The sequence below is a fragment of the Oncorhynchus keta genome, chromosome 28 (genome assembly GCF_023373465.1).
Source record: "Oncorhynchus keta strain PuntledgeMale-10-30-2019 chromosome 28, Oket_V2, whole genome shotgun sequence".
Classification (NCBI taxonomy): Eukaryota; Metazoa; Chordata; class Actinopteri; order Salmoniformes; family Salmonidae; genus Oncorhynchus; species Oncorhynchus keta.
In genome coordinates this window covers 80,656,273-80,680,445 of record NC_068448.1, presented here as the reverse complement: position 1 = coordinate 80,680,445, position 24,173 = coordinate 80,656,273, and the positions used below count along the sequence as shown (strand labels likewise).

At 43.4% G+C, this 24,173-nt stretch overlaps 1 protein-coding gene across 1 annotated transcript in view; it reads right to left on the bottom strand.

Moving 5' to 3' along the window:
• LOC118376542 (divergent protein kinase domain 2A) overlaps positions 1 to 3,949 on the bottom strand; it is a 67,729-nt gene extending 63,780 nt beyond the window's left edge. Inside the window, exon 1 of the mRNA XM_052484153.1 lies at positions 3,503 to 3,949. The gene's annotated coding sequence lies outside the window, so the exon portion shown is untranslated. The remainder of the gene's footprint in view (positions 1 to 3,502) is intronic.
• Positions 3,950 to 24,173: the final 20,224 nt, after the last annotated feature.

Here is a 24,173-nt window from a genome sequence, read left to right as displayed (position 1 = left end):
CCTTTGTAGAGTAAAACATGCATCTGACTGGCCCTTTCTAGAGTAAAACATGCATCTGACTGGCCCTTTGTAGAGTAAAACATGCATCTGACTGGCCCTTTGTAGAGTAAAACATGCATCTGACTGGCCCTTTCTAGAGTAAAACATGCATCTGACTGGCCCTTTCTAGAGTAAAACATGCATCTGACTGGCCCTTCCTAGAGTAAAACATGCATCGGACTGGCCCTTTCTAGAGTAAAACATGCATCAGACTGGCCCTTCCTAGAGTAAAACATGCATCTGACTGGCCCTTCCTAGAGTAAAACATGCATCTGACTGGCCCTTCCTAGAGTAAAACATGCATCGGACTGGCCCTTTCTAGAGTAAAACATGCATCGGACTGGCCCTTTCTAGAGTAAAACATGCATCTGACTGGCCCTTTCTAAAGTAAAACATGCATCTGACTGGCCCTTTCTAGAGTAAAACATGCATCTGACTGGCCCTTCCTAGAGTAAAACATGCATCTGACTGGCCCTTTGTAGAGTAAAACATGCATCGGACTGGCCCTTTCTAGAGTAAAACATGTATCGGACTGGCCCTTTCTAGAGTAAAACATGCATCTGACTGGCCCTTCCTAGAGTAAAACATGCATCTGACTGGCCCTTTGTAGAGTAAAACATGCATCTGACTGGCCCTTTCTAGAGTAAAACATGCATCTGACTGGCCCTTTGTAGAGTAAAACATGCATCTGACTGGCCCTTTGTAGAGTAAAACATGCATCTGACTGGCCCTTTCTAGAGTAAAACATGCATCTGACTGGCCCTTTCTAGAGTAAAACATGCATCTGACTGGCCCTTCCTAGAGTAAAACATGCATCGGACTGGCCCTTTCTAGAGTAAAACATGCATCAGACTGGCCCTTCCTAGAGTAAAACATGCATCTGACTGGCCCTTCCTAGAGTAAAACATGCATCTGACTGGCCCTTCCTAGAGTAAAACATGCATCTGACTGGCCCTTCCTAGAGTAAAACATGCATTAGACTGGCCCTTCCTAGAGTAAAACATGCATCTGACTGGCCCTTCCTAGAGTAAAACATGCATCTGACTGGCCCTTCCTAGAGTAAAACATGCATCTGACTGGCCCTTCCTAGAGTAAAACATGCATCTGACTGGCCCTTCCTAGAGTAAAACATGCATCTGACTGGCCCTTCCTAGAGTAAAACATGCATCCGACTGGCCCTTCCTAGAGTAAAACATGCATCCGACTGGCCCTTCCTAGAGTAAAACATGCATCTGACTGGCCCTTCCTAGAGTAAAACATGCATCTGACTGGCCCTTTCTAGAGTAAAACATGCATCAGACTGGCCCTTTGTAGAGTAAAACATGCATCTGACTGGCCCTTCCTAGAGTAAAACATGCATCTGACTGGCCCTTCCTAGAGTAAAACATGCATCTGACTGGCCCTTTGTAGAGTAAAACATGCATCTGACTGGCCCTTTCTAGAGTAAAACATGCATCTGACTGGCCCTTTCTAGAGTAAAACATGCATCGGACTGGCCCTTTCTAGAGTAAAACATGCATCTGACTGGCCCTTCCTAGAGTAAAACATGCATCTGACTGGCCCTTCCTAGAGTAAAACATGCATCTGACTGGCCCTTCCTAGAGTAAAACATGCATCTGACTGGTCCACAATCTGTCATTACAGAATATCTGCGTCTGACAAAAGAGTATCACGCAGCTTTAGTTAATACGGTATAAAAATCAGGGACTTAACGTCTTCTGGAAAGACAATCAACATGGATTCCACAGGTAATACATTACATAGAAAATTACTTCAGCTCATTGTGATCTCTGTAGAACAGACATGCATTACATCATATAGCCAGAATATGACATTCGAAATGTCTCTATTCATTTGAAACTTTTGAGAGTGTAATGTTTACTATTCATTTTTTATGACCCATTTCACTTGATTTAAATCGTAAGTTTCCCCATGCCATAAAAGAGTCAGAAATTGAATTGAGAGAGTTGCGAGCGCGACAGGGAGAGAGAATATAGTTGACTGGCCAGTCACCCCAGCAACACAAAAAGCCCTCGATCAGTGTCCCTGTTGTGGAAGAATTGTTAGTTCTCTAGTCGCTGAGATGTGAATCTCTGAAAACAGCTCAATATAAATGTATTTTCTTATTTAACCTTTAACTAGGCGAGTCAGTTAAGAACAAATGATTATGTATCATGACGGCCCTACCCCGGCCAAACCAGGAAGACGCTGGGCCAATTATGAGCTGCCCTGTGGGGACTCCCAATCACGGCCGTTTGTGATTCATCCACCACAGAATCTCATTTTCATCTTCCAGGAAATTAAAAAGATGAATTTGTTTTTTAAAATCTCATTTTCTCCATTTAAAGAGACTAATAGAGAAGACATAATTGATATGCATGCACATATGTTGATATTGGCAATCACAAAACAAGATTATGTATTTTTTGGTCTGATTTTCAAAGTGAGATTTTTTTCCCTCCCTGATTGGTGCCCACATGCAATCACACACACACACACACACACACACACACACACACACACTCTCTTAAGAGATTAATATCGCTCGATTGCGATCGAATTCGAGGTTGGCTCACTGGAATCCAGTTACGTGGTCTCAAGCACCTAAAAACTGCGCCAAGAAATTTGAAACCATTTTGCAAGACTGTCTGTTGCTTGCAACGGAAGCATGGCCGTCTCAATAGAACCTTCTTAGTTAACCTCAACATTGTAGTCACAATGACCATAGTATCAACAGTTAACATGTCATAGATGAATACTACGAGGCAGCTGGATAACAGAGGTAGTTATATAAATCTTGTTTGCTAATTGACTTTTTTGAGTATATAACTACACCATTTCAGGACAACAACAACAAAAGTTTACTTTGGAAGTTATTGTTGACTCAAGATGAAATGAGATGTGACAGTGTAGCCTAGTAAACAGCCTACCAGAAAACAACATGATAGATATACTCAACATAGGTGTTAAAGAATGGTTGTTAGGAGCCACCAGAAGTGACTGGTTCATTAGTCTTCCCGTTTCCCCGCATCTAGTTTACACTGACCATTCCTGTTGAGAGAGTTAACCATTTGTACATCGTTACAACACTGTATATAGTAGACATAATATGACATTTGTAATGTCTTTATTCTTTTGAAACTTCTACATGTTAAAATGTTTACTGTTAATTTGCATTGTTTATTTCACTTTTGTATATCATCTGCATTGCTTTGGCAATATTAACATACGTTTCCCATGTCAATAAAGACCCTTTGAACTGAAATGAGTAGCAAACTGGCTTCTGTACCGCAAAATCGGTTTTAGAAGTCTTGGATAAATCATTTACATCTCTTAGCCAATTAATAATTCATCCGATTAACGTAAACTCGCTCAAACTAGATACCTTGAGACAGTCCACTTGACAATGGCTTGGTCAAAAAAGTATAGTTCTGCAAAAGACGGTCAAAACTGTTAAACAAACCTGTATGTGACTTTCTTCTTGTTTCTTGTTGTGTCCGCGGTGTGTGAACGGTACCGTTCAGTCGAGACGAAGACGGAGATCGTTACTTTAGATTACCGACGACGACGACGAGATGTTTATTCCATTGACGATATAAATCCTTACTAGAGAATAGTTTCAACGAGCTATCCATTCCAAGCATGCAGCCATTGGAGCTCGTCTGCTAGCCTGCTAGCCTGCTAGCTAGTGAAAGTAACAGTTGTGATGTCGGCTCTTAATAATAAAACCATTCGTCTGACAGGATCTTTCGGATTTCACCAAATGTTATATTTGCAGTTAGTGAAATGTCGTGTTTTTAGTATCCATTTTTCTACCGGTTTCGGCGTGTAGCTCCGTAGAAGAACAATATGTCTCTGTCTCCTCTGTCTCTCTGTCTCCAACATCTCCACAATAGATTCCGCTCGGACTTTTTCAACACCCAAAACCTTACTGTTTTACGACAGTCGTCGTCGATTTACGACACGGGTTGCTAAGCGAATACTCTAAAGTTGTCTCCGCTGCAGCTTTGTCACAATGGCCTTAACTTTTCCTCTATTTGTATATTTTGAGCTGCCTGAGGATAGGTTTTTTTTCTTTCTTTTTTAAAAATCCAAAATCAATGTTGTTGTTTTTTTGGACTGTGCTTTACTTTATGAAATAAATTACATTATGGCAATTTTGAGCTTAAAGAAGTTGCAGCTCTGTCATTGGTTTATCTCTTTCTGTCTTCTGAAGAGGCAAAGAAAATGTGTGTGTGGGGGGGGGGTGAATAATAATTAGGTTGACGTTATGATTATACATATGTGTATATATCCGTTCTTAAAACATAATGTATTCCTTTATTTATCTGTTTTCTAATGTTACCAATAAAGTGTTGCAATGCAGTTCTCCTCTAGCTTTGGTCTACTGCAGAGACAGCATTGTAATGTGGACATAATGTGACTGACATTCAGATACATAGAGTTGAGTTGTATGGGGGCAATGTTGCGGTAATGTATGTGTCTTTCTGCTCGCTGCATTCCTTGACAGCGTGACAGCTGTGGCAGGGCATGTAGCTGCCCGATGATGCATGAAACTGGCCCAGAATCAGGAGTGGCAAAGGCAGAGTTGGACAGGATCCGAGATGAGGAAGGAAGGGGCCATCCTGCAGAAAGAGTAACATCTGTGGAGAGAACCAGGGGGGGGTGCAGAGAGAACCAGGGGGTGCAGAGAGAACCAGGGGGTGCAGAGAGAACCAGGGGGTGCAGAGAGAACCAGGGGTGCAGAGAGAACCAGGGGGTGCAGAGAGAACCAGGGGTGCAGAGAGAACCAGGGGGTGCAGAGAGAACCAGGGGGTGCAGAGAGAACCAGGGGGTGCAGAGAGAACCAGGGGAATGCAGGAGAACCAGGGGGTGCAGAGAGGGGAACCAGAGAGGGAATGCAGAGAGAACCAGGGGAATGCAGAGAGAACCAGGGGAATGCAGAGAGAACCAGGGGACGGGAATGCAGAGAGAACCAGGGGGGAAGAGCAGAGAGAACCAGGGGGGTGCAGAGAGAACCAGCAGGGGAATGCAGAGAGAACCAGGGGGAACCAGAACCAGGGGGTGCAGGGAATGCAGAGAGAACCAGCAGGGAATGCAGAGAGAACCAGGGGTGCAGGAAGGGGGTGCAGAGAGAACCAGGGTAATGCAGAGAGAACCAGGGGAATGCAGAGAGAACCAGGGGAATGCAGAGAGAACCAGGGGGTGCAGAGAGAACCAGGGGAATGCAAGAGAACCAGGGGAATGCAGAGAGAACCAGGGGAATGCAGAGAGAACCAGGGGAATGCAGAGAGAACCAGGGGAATGCAGAGAGAACCAGGGGAATGCAGAGAGAACCAGGGGAATGCAGAGAGAACCAGGGGGGTGCAGAGAGAACAGGGGAATGCAGAGAGGGGAATGCAGAGAGAACCAGGGGGTGCAGAGAGAACCAGGGGAATGCAGAGAGAACCAGGGGAATGCAGAGAGAACCAGGGGGAATGCAGAGAGGGGAATGCAGAGAGAACCAGGGGGTGCAGAGAGAACCAGGGGGTGCAGAGAGAACCAGGGGGGGGGTGCAGAGAGAACCAGGGGGTGCAGAGAGAACCAGGGGGGTGCAGAGAGAACCAGGGGGTGCAGAGAGAACAGAGAGAACCAGGGGGTGCAGAGAGAACCAGGGGGTGCAGAGAGAACAGGGGGTGCAGAGAGAACCAGGGGGTGGTGCAGAGAGAACCAGGGGGGTGCAGAGAGAACCAGGGGGTGCAGAGAGAACCAGGGGGGGTGCAGAGAGAACCAGGGTAATGCAGAGAGAACCAGGGGGTGCAGAGAGAACCAGGGGAATGCAGAAAGAACCAGGGGGGTGCAGAGAGAACCAGGGGAATGCAACGAGAACCAGGGGAATTCAGAGAGAACCAGGGGAATTCAGAGAGAACCAGGGGAATGCAGAGAGAACCAGGGGAATGCAGAGAGAACCAGGGGAATGCAGAGAGAACCAGATGAATGCAGAGAGAACCAGGGGGTGCAGAGAGAACCAGGGGAATGCAGAGAGAACCAGGGGGTGTAGAGAGAACCAGGGGAATGCAGAGAGAACCAGGGGAATGCAGAGAGAACCAGGGGAATGCAGAGAGAACCAGGGGGATGTAGAGAGAACCAGGGGAATGCAGAGAGAACCAGGGGAATGCAGAGAGAACCAGGGGAATGCAGAGAGAACCAGGGGGGTGTAGAGAGAACCAGGGGGTGCAGAGAGAACCAGGGGAATTCAGAGAGAACCAGGGGGTGCAGAGAGAACCAGGGGAATGCAAAGAGAACCAGGGGAATGCAGAGAGAACCAGGGGAATGCAGAGAGAACCAGGGGAATGCAGAGAGAACCAGGGGAATGCAAAGAGAACCAGGGGAATGCAGAGAGAACCAGGGGAATGTAGAGCGAACCAGGGGAATGCAGAGAGAACCAGGGGAATGCAAAGAGAACCAGGGGAATGCAGAGAGAACCAGGGGAATGCAGAGAGAACCAGGCCATGAATGTTTCATTGACTTCTATATGATCCTCAGACTAGTTGGATCTCTATGCTTTGGAGAGATAGGATTGCACACGATAGGGCCTAGTACAAATGGGAAAATAATATTTGGTGTGTTTGTCTATGTGGATTTAGTGTTTGTGTTTACCTTTTCTTCTTTATCTCCAGTTTAATTGTGTTGAAATTGCGATTAGAGACATTGAACTAATCAGGGTTTTGTACCCAGCTGAACTTCTGAAGATGTGGGTGTCTGGGTGTAGAAATGCTCCACACAGTACGCCCCATACCATTCTCACAGGCCATGCTATATACCCAAGGTTTAATGTGGTAGAGTAGCCGAGGCCTATGGGAGGTGGAACACAATGGGAATATAATGCATTTCTATGGAAATCAAGGACAAGCAATCCATTGATTCTAAATGTATTGCTTATTGATTTAGTTCCTTCCCCCAAAAAATCCCTTTAAGGCATAGAATATATATGATTTTATTTTAATGTGTGATTCTTTGTTTCTTTGGTAATTATCTATGCTTCACATTCTGAATTTGTATAAAACCTCAGCTTAAGTATTTTTGAACAAAGCTGCACTACGTGGTGGGAATGTACTAATTAATCACAGCATCTAATCAACATTATCAACAGCAAAACAACAGAACTGTCCCTGACACAGCAGCAGCATGAGATTCACGTCGCATTACTTTGTATTTACCGCCATCTATTGGAGTCATCGCGATACTACATGAGGGTGCGCAATGTACGCTACAATCACCAGCTGATATAATTCTGTTTTTGTTAGCAATATTTTGTGGAGCAATTTTTAAGAAAGATTATTTTTGTAGCACATTTGAATTTGTATCCTTCAAATGTATGGATATTTTAGTTGTTTGTAAAAAATATTTGAGAAAATTGCACAGATTCTGGCGAGTTAGACTCATTCGAAAGCATCCAACAGAGTTGAATCTGAATCTACTAACATGTGAGCTGAACTGGCAATGTTACATGCAATACTACTAGTTAATTATACTGAACAAAAATATAAACGCAACATGCAACTGAGTTACAGTTTCTATAGGGAAATCAGTCAATTTAAATAAATGTATTAGGCTCTAATCTATAGATTTCACATGACTGGGCAGGGGATCAGCAATGAGTTGGCCTGGGAAGGCTTAAACCCAGCCACTGGGGAGCCAGGCCCACTCGCTGGGGAGCCAGGCCCACTCACTGGGGAGCCAGGCCCACCCACTGGGGAGCCAGGCCCAACCACTGGGGAGCCAGGTCCACCCACTGGGGAGCCAGGCCCACCCACTGGGGAGCCAGGCCCACCCACTGGGGAGCCAGGTCCACCCACTGGGGAGCCAGGCCCAACCACTGGGGAGCCAGGCCCACCCACTGGGGAGCCAGGCCCACCCACTGGGGAGCCAGGCCCACTCACTGGGGAGCCAGGCCCACTCACTGGGGAGCCAGGCCCACCCACTGGGGAGCCAGGCCCAACCACTGGGGAGCCACGCCCACTCGCTGGGGAGCCAGGCCCAACCACTGGGGAGCCACGCCCACTCGCTGGGGAGACAGGCCCACTCACTGGGGAGCCAGGCCCACTCACTGGGGAGCCAGGCCCACCCACTGGGGAGCCAGGCCCAACCACTGGGGAGCCACGCCCACCGCTGGGGAGACAGGCCCACTCACTGGGGAGCCAGGCCCACCCACTGGGGAGCCAGGCCCACCCACTGGGGAGCCAGGTCCACCCACTGGGGAGCCAGGCCCAACCACTGGGGAGCCAGGCCCAACCACTGGGGAGCCACGCCCACTCGCTGGGGAGACAGGCCCACTCACTGGGGAGCCAGGCCCACCCACTGGGGAGCCAGGCCCACCCACTGGGGAGCCAGGTCCACTCACTGGGGAGCCAGGCCCACCCAATGGGGAGCCAGGCCCACCCACTGGGGAGCCAGGCCCACCCACTGGGGAGCCAGGCCCAACCACTGGGGAGCCAGGCCCACCCACTGGGGAGCCAGGCCCACTCACTGGGGAGCCAGGCCCACCCACTGGGGAGCCAGGCCCACCCACTGGGGAGCCAGGCCCACCCACTGGGGAGCCAGACCCAGCCACTGGGGAGCCAGGCCCACCCACTGGGGAGCCAGGTCCACCACTGGGGAGCCAGGTCCACTCACTGGGGAGCCAGGCCCACTCACTGGGGAGCCAGACCCACCCACTGGGGAGCCACGCCCACTCACTGGGGAGCCACGCCCACTCACTGGGGAGCCAGGCCCACCCACTGGGGAGCCAGGTCCACTCACTGGGGAGCCAGGCCCAACCACTGGGGAGCCACGCCCACTCACTGGGGAGCCACGCCCACTCAATGGGGAGCCAGGCCCACCCACTGGGGAGCCAGGCTCACCCACTGGGGAGCCAGGCCCACCCACTGGGGAGCCAGGCCCAGCCAATCAGAATTAGTATTTCCTCACAAAAGGTCTTTATTACAGACAGAAATAATCCTCAATTTCATCAGCTGTCGAGGCGGCTGGTGTCAGACGATCCCGCAAGTGAAAAGCCGGATGTGGAGGTCCTGGGTTGGCATGGTTACACGTTGTCTGCGGTTGCGAGGCCAGTTCTGACATATTCTGCAGAACAACATTGGAGGTCGGCTTATGGTAGAGAAATTAACATTCAATGTGTTCTCTAGGTAATGTGTTCTCTGGGAGATGTGTTCTCTAGGTGATGTGTTCTCCAGGTAATGTGTTCTCTGGGTGATGTGTTCTCTGGGTGATGTGTTCTCTGGGTGATGTGTTCTCTGGGTGATGTGTTCTCTGGGTGATGTGTTCTCTAGGTGATGTGTTCTCTGGGTGATGTGTTCTCTGGGTGATGTGTTCTCTGGGTGATGTGTTCTCTAGGTGATGTGTTCTCTGGGTGATGTGTTCTCTGGGTGATGTGTTCTCTAGGTGATGTGTTCTCTGGGTGATGTGTTCTCTGGGTGATGTGTTCTCTAGGTGATGTGTTCTCTAGGTGATGTGTTCTCTAGGTGATGTGTTCTCTGGGTGATGTGTTCTCTAGGTGATGTGTTCTCTGGGTGATGTGTTCTCTGGGTGATGTGTTCTCTGGGTGATGTGTTCTCTGGGTGATGTGTTCTCTAGGTGATGTGTTCTCTGGGTGATGTGTTCTCTGGGTGATGTGTTCTCTAGGTGATGTGTTCTCTGGGTGATGTGTTCTCTGGGTGATGTGTTCTCTGGGTGATGTGTTCTCTAGGTGATGTGTTCTCTGGGTGATGTGGGTGATGTGTTCTCTGGGTGATGTGTTCTCTGGGTGATGTGTTCTCTGGGTGATGTGTTCTCTGGGTGATGTGTTCTCTGGGTGATGTGTTCTCTAGGTATATGTTCTCTAGGTGATGTGTTCTCTGGGTGATGTGTTCTCTGGGTGATGTGTTCTCTAGGATATATGTTCTCTAGGTGATGTGTTCTCTGGGTGATGTGTTCTCTAGGTGATGTGTTCTCTGGGTGATGTGTTCTCTGGGTGATGTGTTCTCTGGAGGATGTGTTCTCTGGGAGATGTGTTTTCTGGGTGATGTGTTCTCTGGGTGATGTGTTCTCTGGATGATGTGTTCTCTAGGAGATGTGTTTTCTGGGTGATGTGTTCTCTGGGTGATGTGTTCTCTAGGAGATGTGTTCTCTAGGTGATGTGTTCTCTGGGCGATGTGTTCTCTGGGTGTTCTCTGTGATTCTCTAGGATATATGTTCTCTAGGTGATGTGTTCTCTGGGTGATGTGTTCTCTGGATGATGTGTTCTCTAGGAGATGTGTTCTCTGGGTGATGTGTTCTCTAGGTGATGTGTTCTCTGGGTGATGTGTTCTCTGGGTGATGTGTTCTCTAGGATATATGTTCTCTGGGTGATGTGTTCTCTGGGTGATGTGTTGTCTAGGTGATGTGTTCTCTAGGTGATGTGTTGTCTAAGTGATGTGTTATCTGGATGATGTGTTCTCTTGGTGATGTGTTCTCTAGGTGATGTGTTCTCTAGGTGATGTGTTCTCTAGGTGATGTGTTTTCTGGGTGATGTGTTCTCTAGGTGATGTGTTGTCTAAGTGATGTGTTCTCTGGGTGATGTGTTCTCCAAGTGATGTATTCTCTGGGTGATGTGTTCTCTAGGTGATGTGTTGTCTAAGGTGATGTGTTCTCTGGGTGATGTGTTCTCTAGGTGATGTGTTGTCTAAGTGATGTGTTCTCTGGGTGATGTGTTCTCTAGGTGATGTGTTGTCTAAGTGATGTGTTCTCTGGGTGATGTGTTCGCTAGGTGATGTGTTGTCTAAGTGATGTGTTCTCTGGGTGATGTGTTCTCTAGGTGATGTGTTCTCTAGGTGATGTGTTCTCTGGGTGATGTGTTGTCTAGGTGATGTGTTCTCTGGGTGATGTGTTGTCTAGGTGATGTGTTCTCTAGGTGATGTGTTATCTGGATGATGTGTTCTCTTGGTGATGTGTTTTCTGGGTGATGTGTTGTCTAAGTGATGTGTTCTCTAGGTGATGTGTTCTCTAGGTGATGTGTTCTCTGGGTGATGTGTTCTCTAGGTGATGTGTTGTCTAAGTGATGTGTTCTCTGGGTGATGTGTTCTCTAGGTGATGTGTTGTCTAAGTGATGTATTCTCTGGGTGATGTGTTCTCTAGGTGATGTGTTGTCTAAGCTATGTGTTCTCTGGGTGATGTGTTCTCCAAGTGATGTATTCTCTGGGTGATGTGTTCTCTAGGTGATGTGTTGTCTAAGCGATGTGTTCTCTGGGTGATGTGTTCTCTAAGGTGATGTGTTCTCTGGGTGATGTGTTCTCTCAGGTAATGTGTTCTCTAGGTGATGTGTTGTTATGTGTTCTCTGGGTGATGTGTTGGTGATGTGTTCTCTGGGTGATGTGTTCTCTGGGTGATGTGTTCTCTGTGATGTGTTCTAAGTGATGTGTTCTCTGGGTGATGTGTTCTCCAGGTAATGTGTTCTCTGGGTTATGTGTTCTCTGGGTGATGTGTTCTCTGGGTGATGTGTTCTCTGGGTGATGTGTTGTCTAGGTGATGTGTTCTCTGGGTGATGTGTTCTCTGGGAGATGTGTTCTCTGGGTGATGTGTTCTCTGGGTGATGTGTTCTATAGGTGATGTTTTCTCTGGGTGATGTGTTCTATAGGTGATGTGTTCTCTGGATGATGTGTTCTCTAGGTGATGTGTTCTCTGGGTGATGTGTTCTCTAGGTGATGTGTTCTCTAGGTGATGTGTTCTCTGGGTGATGTGTTGTCTAGGTGATGTGTTCTCTGGATGATGTGTTCTCTGATGTGTTCTCTGGGTGATGTGTTCTCTGGGTGATGTGATGTGTTCTCTGGGTGATGTGGGTGATGTGTTCTCTGATGTGTTCTCTAGGTGATGATGTGTTCTCTGGGTGATGTGTTGTCTAGGTGATGTGTTCTCTAGGTGATGTGTTCTCTGGGTGATGTGTTCTCTGGGTGATGTGTTCTCTGGGTGATGTGTTCTCTGGGTGATGTGTTCTCTAGGTGATGTGTTCTCTGGGTGATGTGTTCTCTGGGTGATGTGTTCTCTGGGTGATGTGTTCTCTGGGTGATGTGTTCTCTGGGTGATGTGTTCTCTAGGTGATGTGTTCTCTGGGTGATGTGTTCTCTAGGTGATGTGTTCTCTGGGTGATGTGTTCTCTGGGTGATGTGTTCTCTGGGTGATGTGTTCTCTGGGTGATGTGTTCTCTGGGTGATGTGTTCTCTGGGTGATGTGTTCTCTGGGTGATGTGTTCTCTAGGTGATGTGTTCTCTGGGTGATGTGTTTTATAGGTGATGTTTTCTCTGGGTGATGTGTTGTCTAGGTGATGTGTTCTCTGGGCTATGTGTTCTCTAGGTGATGTGTTCTCTGGGTGATGTGTTCTCTGGGTGATGTGTTATTTTGGAGATGTGCTCTCTGGGTGATGTGTTCTCTGGGTGATGTGTTCTCTATATGTGAACTCTATATATTCAGATGATGCGCTGTCAGCCAATAACTTGTCATTCTCACTCGTCATCACTCACCGCAGGTCATCACATGCATTAAAGTCACAAGTTCTGACATCTCACTCGCCATAAAATTCAAATACAGTGATGAGTTTCTCTCTCCTGGTTTCATTCAAAGTTTGAGAAATAACGAGGAGTGCCAACAATGTGTTTTGTGTTGCGGGGAAGAGTGCTTAGCAATGAATCTATCAAAACAAACAAATTACAATAACACATTCTGACCAAACATCCACAGCATGACGATATTCACAGGGAGTTCTTTCAGAACAGGACAGAATGCTTCAGGAAACAGCTTCGACAGTGGAAAAGTAAATCAGCCAGCAGGGCATTGGTGTCATTTTATACCAGGCGATGATCAGCAGAAATAATGGAGTGCTAACTAACTCTTTTAAAAAAATATATATTTTTTTTAATTTAACCTTTATTTAACCAGGTAGGCCAGTTGAGGACAAGTTCTCATTTACAACTGCGACCTGGCCAAGAGAAAGCAAAGCAGTGCGACACAAACAACAACACAGAGTTACACATAAACAAACGTACAGTCAAATAACACAATAGAAAAATCTACCTACAGTGTGTGCAAATGTAGAAGAGTAGGAAGGTAAGACAATAAATAGGTCATAGAGGCGAAATAATTACAATTTAGCCATTAACACTGGAGTAATAGATGTGCAGATGATGATGTGCAAGTAGAGATACTGGGGGTGTAAAAGAGCAAGAGGATAAGTAACAATATGGGGATGAGGTAGTTAGGTGGGCTATTTACAGATGGGCTATGTACAGGTACAGTGATCGATCGGTAAGCTGCTCTGACAGCTGATGCTTAAAGTTACAGAGGGAGACATAAGACTCCAGCTTCAGAGATTTGTGCAGTTCGTTCCAGTCAATAGCAGCAGAGAGCTGGAAGGAAAGGCGGCCAAAGGAGGAATTGGCTTTGGGGATGACCAGTGAAATATACCTGCTGGAGCGCGTGGGTGTTGCTATGGTGACCAGTGAGCTGAGATAAGGCAGGGCTTTACCTAGCAGAGACTTATAGATGACCTGGAGCCAGTGGGTTTGACAACGAATATGAAACGAGGGCCAACTCTCATAGTAGTAGATGTGACTTTCTCTTTCAAATAATCCCCTGGCCTTGTACACAGCTATTTGTTCGATTGCTAATATTAGCCGAAGTAAGCCAGCTAGATAACAGTACAAATGAAGATAACATGATCAGGCCTACTGTACATCTTACTGTAGAAAGGATTGTTGAAAACAAGTCTAGGGTGGAACTGTTGCTGTTAAAATATTCTGAATGGGAATAAAGTGATTGAAGCAAGATGATCTTTGAGGCAAACACACTCACACAGTTCTGGGTTGTTCATCTGCAACAGGAAGTGGTCTCCTGGCTGACTGAGAACCCACTCACACAGTTCTGGGTTGTTCCATCTGCAACAGGAAGTGGTCTCCTGGCTGACTGAGAACCGGTTCTGGGTTGTTCATCTACAACAGGAAGTGGTCTCCTGGCTGACTGAGAAAGCACCACATACTTATGCGAGTCAAGGTTCTCAGCTCTGTGGGTAGGGGGCAGTATTTTCACGTCCGGATGAAAAGCGTGCCCAGAGAAAACTGCCTGCTACTCAGGCCCAGATGCTAGGATATGCATATTACTAGTAGATGTGGATAGAAAACACTCTGAAATTTCTAAAACTGTTTGAATGATGTCTGTGAGTATAACAGAACTCATATGGCAGGCAAAAACCTGAGAAAAAAATCCAACCAGGAAGTGGGAAGTCTGAGGATTGTAGTTTTTCAAGTCATTGTCTATCGAATACACAATGTCTATGGGGTCATATTGCACTCCCTATAGCTTCCACTAGGTGTCAACAGTCTTTAGAACATTGTTTGAGGCTTCTACTGTGAGCTAGGGGGGAATGAGAGCTGATTGATTAAGGTCTCTGCCAGAGTGACATGAGTTGATCACGCGTGCACATGTGAGAGGTAGCTGCGTTCCATTGCATTTCTGAAGACAAAGGAATTCTCTGGTTAGAACATTATTGAAGATTTATGTTAAAAACATCCTAAAGATTGATTCTATCCATCGTTTGACATGTTTCTACGGACTGTAACGGAACTTTTTGACATTTCGTCTGGACCGCACCTCATGAATTTGGATTACTGGGCTAAACAAAAAGGAGGTATTTGGACATAAATTATGGACTTTACCGAACAAAACAAACATTTATTGTGGAACTGGGATTCCTGGAAGTGCATTCTGATGAAGATCATCAAAGGTAAGTGAATATTCATAATGCTATTTCTGATTTCTGTTGTCTCCACAACATGGCAGATATCTGTATGGCTTGTTTTTGTTGTCTGAGCACCATACTCTGATTATTGCATGGTGTGCTTTTTCCATAAAGTTTTTTTGAAATCTGACACAGCGGTTGCATTAAGGAGAAGTGTATCTACAATTCCATGCATAACAGTTCTTTTAGAAATATTTATTATGAGTATTTCTGTAAATTGATGTGGCTCTCTGCAAAATCACTGCATGTTTTGGAACTACTGAACATAACGCGCCAATGTAAAATGAGATTTTTGGATATAAATATAAATATGAACTTTATCGAACAAAACATACATGTATTGTGTAACATGAAGTCATCATGAGATGAAGATAATTCAAGTGATTAATTTTTATCTTTATTTCTGCCTTTGTGACTCCTCTCTTTGGCTGGAAAAATGGATGTATGGTTTTCTGTGACTAGGTGCTGACATAATCGTTTGGTTTGCTTTCATCTTAAAGCATTTTTGAAATCGGACACTGTGGTGGGATTTACAACAAGTATATCTTTAAAATGGTGTAAAATACTTGTATGTTTGAGGAATTTTAATTATGAGATTTCTGTTGTTTTGAATTTGGCGCCCTGCACTTTCACTGGCTGTTGGCGAAATGGGACGCTACCGTCCCACTGGTGCCAGAGATTAAAATACACAGATACACGCAAGTATACATACACACACATACATACAGTACCAGTCAAAAGTTTGGACCTACTCATTGTATTCTATATTTGAGATTCATCAAAGTAGCCACCCTTTTCCTTGATGACAGCTTTGCACACTATTGGCATTCTCTTAACCAGTGGCATGAGCTAGTCACCTGGAATGCCTTTCAATATCACAGGAGTGCCTTGATTTGTGGACTTTCTGTCCTTCTTAATGCTTTTTAGCTAATCAGTTGTGTTGTGGCAAGGTTGGGGAGGTATACAGAAGATAGTCCTATTTGGTAAAAGACCAAGTCAATATTATGGCAAGAACATCTCAAATAACCAAAGAGTAACGACCGTCCATGTCACGTTCGTCGTAACGAGGAGACCAAGGCACAGCGTGATTGGAATACATTCTTCTTTAATAAAAGAGAACACTGAACAAAATATACAAAACAACAAAACTAACGCTATAAACAACTAGTGCTGACATGCAACTAACTACACATTGACAATAACCCACAAAACCAAAATGGAAAATGGCAACCTAAATAGGATCTCCAATCAGAGACAACGATAAACAGTTGCCTCTGATTGGGACCAATTCAGGCCACCATAGACCTACATTTACCTAGTCAAACCAAAACCCCATAATGTACAAAAAACCCTAGACAAGACAAAACACACAAACCACCCTCGTCAAACCCTGACCGAACCAAAATAATAAAGAAAAGAAAGATAACTAAGGTCCATCATTCCTTTAAGACATGAAGGTCAGTCAATCCGGAAAATGTCAAAAACTTTGAGCGTTTCTTCAGGTGCAGTTACAATGATGATGAAACTGTCTCTCATGAAGACCGTCACAGGAAAGGAAGACCCTGAGTTACTTCTGCTGCAGAGGATAAGTTCATTAGAGTTACCGGCCTCAGACATCGGCAATTAACTGCACCTCTAGTTGCACCTCACAGAGTTCAAGTAAGACAGACACATCTCAACATCAACTGTTCAGAGGAGACTGCGTGAATCAGGCCTTCATGCTCAATTGCTGCAAAGAAACCACTACTAAAGGACACCAATAAGAATAGACTTGCTTGGTCCAAGAAACATGAGCAATGGATGTTAGACTGGTGGAAATCTGTCCTTTGATCTGATGAGTCCAAATTTGAGATTTTTGGTTCCAATCGCTGTGTCTTTGTCAGACACAGAGAAGGTGAACAGATGATCGCTGCATGTGTGGTTCCAACCGTGAAGCATGGAGGAGGAGGTGTGATGGTGCTTTGCTGGTGACACTGTCTGTGATTTATTTAGAACTCAAGTCACACTGAACCCGCACGGCTACGACAGTATTCTGCAGCGATACACCATCCCATCTGGTTTGGGCTTAACGGGACTATCATTTGTTTTTCAACAGGACAGTGACCCAAAACACACCTCCAGGCTGTGTAAGGGCTATTTGACCACGAAGGAGAGAGAATGAGTGCCGCATCAGATGACCTGGCCTCCAATCAACCGACCTCAACCCAATTGAGATGGTTTGGGATGAGTCGGACCGCAGAGTGAAGGAAAAGCAGCCAACAAGTGCTCAGCATATGTGGGATCTCCTTCAAGACTATTGCAAAAGCATTCCAGGTGATTACCTCATGAAGCTGGTTGGCTATTTTAGAAGAATCTAAAATCTAAAATATATTTTGATTTGTTTAATATGTTTTTTGGTTACTACATGATTATTTCATAGTTTTAATGTCTTCACTATTATTCTACAATGTAGATAATAGTAAAAGTAAAGAAAAACACTGGAACGAGTAGTTGTGTCCAAACTTGTGACTGGTACTGTACATACACATTCCATACACATTCCTGAAAAACAGTGTTCCTTGAAAAAGCAAAATACCTGACAAAGATAATTTAATTTCTAAAAGTGATGTGTTAGTTTTGTTTTCACGTCTTCAGATTCTAGATTAATTATACTGATTGTACAGTTTTCCAATTTAATGTGTATTTATATTTTAGTGTATAGATGGGTTGGATGTTTAGCAACAAAACCAATGTGTGCGCAACTATTGGGCAAAACAGACTGGGGTGGCTTAGATTGTTGACAAGATTTAAACTATATTTGATTTCCAAACGTTTTATTGAAAACATAAATACATTTGCACAATGAGCACTTGTCTCGTTAAATATGTCATTACGTTTGCTGGTCAGCTAACTAGAGCATTTTTGCCATATTAGCATTGACATGAAATCAGTCAAAACGCCTCAAAATAAGACATGGTATCAATAAAAAGATACAACGAACTGAAACGAACCAGCCTATGATTCCTAACATGGCAGCTTCAGTCACTGTAACTAGCTATCTGACAGTTCAGAATCATAACAACGTTCCCTTCAAATATTTTCGTGTGATGTTGTCATCGAAACATTTTATTAGTGAAGTATGCCACGCCCCCTTTCAAATAATTCCTGTTCTGCATCACTTCAACCACAAGATGGCAGCGATCAATACCATACCAATTACACTTGTAAAAGACCTTCCAAAGATATACTTCTCCTACATAATACTCAACTGAATAGTGAATTGGGTAAAACTCTCCAGTATACAAAGACACAGAAAGACACAATATCAAGTAATTGTACATGTATTGTAAACTACCAGTATTATTATGATGATAGACAAGGCTCCTATACCCCAGTATTAATATGATGATAGACAAGGCTAGACAAGGCTATTACCCCAGTATTAATATGATGATAGACAAGGCTCTTATACCCCAGTATTAATATGATTATAGACAAGGCTCCTATACCCCAGTATTAATATGATGATAGACAAGGCTCCCCAGTATTAATATGATGATAGACAAGGCTCCTATACCCCAGTATTATTATGATGATAGACAAGGCTCCTATACCCCAGTATTAATATGATGATAGACAAGGCTCCTATACCCCAGTATTAATATGATGATAGACAAGGCTCCTATACCCCAGTATTAATATGATGATAGACAAGGCTCCTATACCCCAGTATTAATATGATGATAGACAAGGCTCCTATACCCCAGTATTAATATGATGATAGACAAGGCTCCTATACCCCAGTATTAATATGATGATAGACAAGGCTCCCCAGTATTAATATGATGATAGACAAGGCTCCTATACCCCAGTATTAATATGATGATAGACAAGGCTCCTATACCCCAGTATTATTATGATGATAGACAAGGCTCTTATACCCCAGTATTAATATGATGATAGACAAGGCTCCTATACCCCAGTATTAATATGATGATAGACAAGGCTCCTATACCCCAGTATTATATGATGATAGACAAGGCTCATATACCCCAGTATTAATATGATGATAGACAAGGCTCCTATACCCCAGTATTAATATGATGATAGACAAGGCTCCTATACCCCAGTATTAATATGATGATAGACAAGGCTCCTATACCCAGTATTAATATGATGATAGACAAGGCTCCCCAGTATTAATATGATGATAGACAAGGCTCCTATACCCCAGTATTAATATGATGATAGACAAGGCTCCTATACCCCAGTATTATTATGATGATAGACAAGGCTCCTATACCCCAGTATTAATATGATGATAGACAAGGCTCCTATACCCCAGTATTATTATGATGATAGACAAGGCTCCTATACCCCAGTATTAATATGATGATAGACAAGGCTCCTATACCCCAGTATTATTATGATGATAGACAAGGCTCCTATACCCCAATATGATGATAGACAAGGCTCCTATACCCCAGTATTATTATGATTATAGACAAGGCTCCTATACCCCAGTATTATTATGATGATAGACAAGGCTCCTATACCCCAATATGATGATAGACAAGGCTCCTATACCCCAGTATTAATATGATGATAGACAAGGCTCCCCAGTATTAATATGATGATAGACAAGGCTCCTATACCCCAGTATTAATATGATGATAGACAAGGCTCCTATACCCCAGTATTAATATGATGATAGACAAGGCTCCTATACCCCAGTATTAATATGATGATAGACAAGGCTCCTATACCCCAGTATTAATATGATGATAGACAAGGCTCCCCAGTATTAATATGATGATAGACAAGGCTCCTATACCCCAGTATTAATATGATGATAGACAAGGCTCCTATACCCCAGTATTAATATGATGATAGACAAGGCTCCTATACCCCAGTATTAATATGATGATAGACAAGGCTCCTATACCCCAGTATTAATATGATGATAGACAAGGCTCCTATACCCCAGTATTAATATGATGATAGACAAGGCTCCCCAGTATTAATATGATGATAGACAAGGCTCCTATACCCCAGTATTAATATGATGATAGACAAGGCTCCCCAGTATTAATATGATGATAGACAAGGCTCCTATACCCCAGTATTAATATGATGATAGACAAGGCTCCTATACCCCAGTATTAATATGATGATAGACAAGGCTCCTATACCCCAGTATTAATATGATGATAGACAAGGCTCCTATACCCCAGTATTAATATGATGATAGACAAGGCTCCTATACCCCAGTATTAATATGATGATAGACAAGGCTCCCCAGTATTAATATGATGATAGACAAGGCTCCTATACCCCAGTATTATTATGATGATAGACAAGGCTCCTATACCCCAGTATTAATATGATGATAGACAAGGCTCCTATACCCCAGTATTAATATGATGATAGACAAGGCTCCTATACCCCAGTATTAATATGATGATAGACAAGGCTCCTATACCCCAGTATTAATATGATGATAGACAAGGCTCCTATACCCCAGTATTAATATGATGATAGACAAGGCTCCTATACCCCAGTATTAATATGATGATAGACAAGGCTCCTATACCCCAGTATTAATATGATGATAGACAAGGCTCCTATACCCCAGTATTATTATGATGATAGACAAGGCTCCTATACCCCAGTATTAATATGATGATAGACAAGGCTCCTATACCCCAGTATTAATATGATGATAGACAAGGCTCCTATACCCCAGTATTAATATGATGATAGACAAGGCTCCTATACCCCAGTATTAATATGATGATAGACAAGGCTCCTATACCCCAGTATTAATATGATGATAGACAAGGCTCCTATACCCCAGTATTAATATGATGATAGACAAGGCTCCCCAGTATTAATATGATGATAGACAAGGCTCCCCAGTATTAATATGATGATAGACAAGGCTCCCCAGTATTAATATGATTATAGACAAGGCTCCTATACCCCAGTATTAATATGATGATAGACAAGGCTCCTATACCCCAGTATTAATATGATGATAGACAAGGCTCCTATACCCCAGTATTAATATGATGATAGACAAGGCTCCCCAGTATTATTATGATGATAGACAAGGCTCCTAGTATTATTAATATGATGATAGACAAGGCTCCTATACCCCAGTATTAATTTGATGATAGACAAGGCTCCTATACCCCAGTATTAATATGATGATAGACAAGGCTCCTATACCCCAGTATTAATATGATGATAGACAAGGCTCCTATACCCCAGTATTAATATGATGATAGACAAGGCTCCTATACCCCAGTATTAATATGATGATAGACAAGGCTCCTATACCCCAGTATTAATATGATGATAGACAAGGCTCCCCAGTATTAATATGATGATAGACAAGGCTCCTATACCCCAGTATTAATATGATGATAGACAAGGCTCCTATACCCCAGTATTAATATGATGATAGACAAGGCTCCTATACCCCAGTATTAATATGATGATAGACAAGGCTCCTATACCCCAGTATTAATATGATGATCCTATACCCCAGTATTATTATGATGATAGACAAGGCTCCTATACCCCAGTATTAATATGATGATAGACAAGGCTCCTATACCCCAGTATTAATATGATGATAGACAAGGCTCCTATACCCCAGTATTATTATGATGATAGACAAGGCTCCTATACCCCAGTATTAATATGATGATAGACAAGGCTCCCCAGTATTAATATGATGATAGACAAGGCTCCTATACCCCAGTATTAATATGATGATAGACAAGGCTCCTATACCCCAGTATTAATATGATGATAGACAAGGCTCCTATACCCCAGTATTAATATGATGATAGACAAGGCTCCTATACCCCAGTATTAATATGATGATAGACAAGGCTCCTATACCCCAGTATTAATATGATGATAGACAAGGCTCCTATACCCCAGTATTAATATGATGATAGACAAGGCTCCTATACCCCAGTATTAATATGATGATAGACAAGGCTCCCCAGTATTAATATGATGATAGACAAGGCTCCTATACCCCAGTATTAATATGATGATAGACAAGGCTCCTATACCCCAGTATTAATATGATGATAGACAAGGCTCCTATACCCCAGTATTAATATGATGATAGACAAGGCTCCTATACCCCAGTATTATTATGATGATAGACAAGGCTCCTATACCCAGTATTAATATGATGATAGACAAGTATACCCCAGTATTAATATGATGATAGACAAGGCCCTATACCCCAGTATTAATATGATGATAGACAAGGCTCCTATACCCCAGTATTAATATGATGATAGACAAGGCTCCTATACCCCAGTATTAATATGATGATAGACAAGGCTCCTATACCCCAGTATTAATATGATGATAGACAAGGCTCCTATACCCCAGTATTAATATGATGATAGACAAGGCTCCTATACCCCAGTATTAATATGATGATAGACAAGGCTCCTATACCCCAGTATTAATATGATGATAGACAAGGCTCCTATACCCCAGTATTAATATGATGATAGACAAGGCTCCTATACCCCAGTATTAATATGATGATAGACAAGGCTCCTATACCCCAGTATTAATATGATGATAGACAAGGCTCCCCAGTATTAATATGATGATAGACAAGGCTCCTATACCCCAGTATTATTATGATGATAGACAAGGCTCCTATACCCCAGTATTAATATGATGATAGACAAGGCTCCCCAGTATTAATATGATGATAGACAAGGCTCCTATACCCCAGTATTAATATGATGATAGACAAGGCTCCTATACCCCAGTATTATTATGATGATAGACAAGGCTCCCCAGTATTAATATGATGATAGACAAGGCTCCCCAGTATTAATATGATGATAGACAAGGCTCCTATACCCCAGTATTAATATGATGATAGACAAGGCTCCTATACCCCAGTATTAATATGATGATAGACAAGGCTCCTATACCCCAGTATTAATATGATGATAGACAAGGCTCCCCAGTATTATTATGATGATAGACAAGGCTCCTATACCCCCATATTAATATGATGATAGACAAGGCTCCTATACCCCAGTATTATTATGATGATAGACAAGGCTCCTATACCCCAGTATTATTATGATGATAGACAAGGCTCCTATACCCCCGTATTAATATGATGATAGACAAGGCTCCTATACCCCAGTATTAATATGATGATAGACAAGGCTCCTATACCCCAGTATTAATATGATGATAGACAAGGCTCCTATACCCCAGTATTAATATGATGATAGACAAGGCTCCCCAGTATTAATATGATGATAGACAAGGCTCCTATACCCCAGTATTAATATGATGATAGACAAGGCTCCTATACCCCAGTATTAATATGATGATAGACAAGATAGCTCCTATACCCCAGTATTTATGATATAGACAAGGCTGATGATAGACAAGGCTCCTATACCCCAGTATTAATATGATGATAGACAAGGCTCCTATACCCCAGTATTAATATGATGATAGACAAGGCTCCAGTATTAATATGATGATAGACAAGGCTCCTACCCCAGTATTAATATGATGATAGACAAGGCTCCTATACCCCAGTATTAATATGATGATAGACAAGGCTCCTATACCCCAGTATTAATATGATGATAGACAAGGCTCCTATACCCCAGTATTATTATGATGATAGACAAGGCTCCTATACCCCAGTATTAATATGATGATAGACAAGGCTCCTATACCCCAGTATTAATATGATGATAGACAAGGCTCCTATACCCCAGTATTAATATGATGATAGACAAGGCTCCTATACCCCAGTATTAATATGATGATAGACAAGGCTCCTATACCCCAGTATTAATATGATGATAGACAAGGCTCCTATACCCCAGTATTAATATGATGATAGACAAGGCTCCTATACCCCAGTATTAATATGATGATAGACAAGGCTCCTATACCCCAGTATTAATATGATGATAGACAAGGCTCCTATACCCCAGTATTAATATGATGATAGACAAGGCTCCTATACCCCAGTATTAATATGATGATAGACAAGGCTCCTATACCCCAGTATTAATATGATGATAGACAAGGCTCCTATACCCCAGTATTAATATGATGATAGACAAGGCTCCTATACCCCAGTATTAATATGATGATAGACAAGGCTCCTATACCCCAGTATTAATATGATGATAGACAAGGCTCCTATACCCCAGTATTAATATGATGATAGACAAGGCTCCTATACCCCAGTATTAATATGATGATAGACAAGGCTCCTATACCCCAGTATTAATATGATGATAGACAAGGCTCCTATACCCCAGTATTAATATGATGATAGACA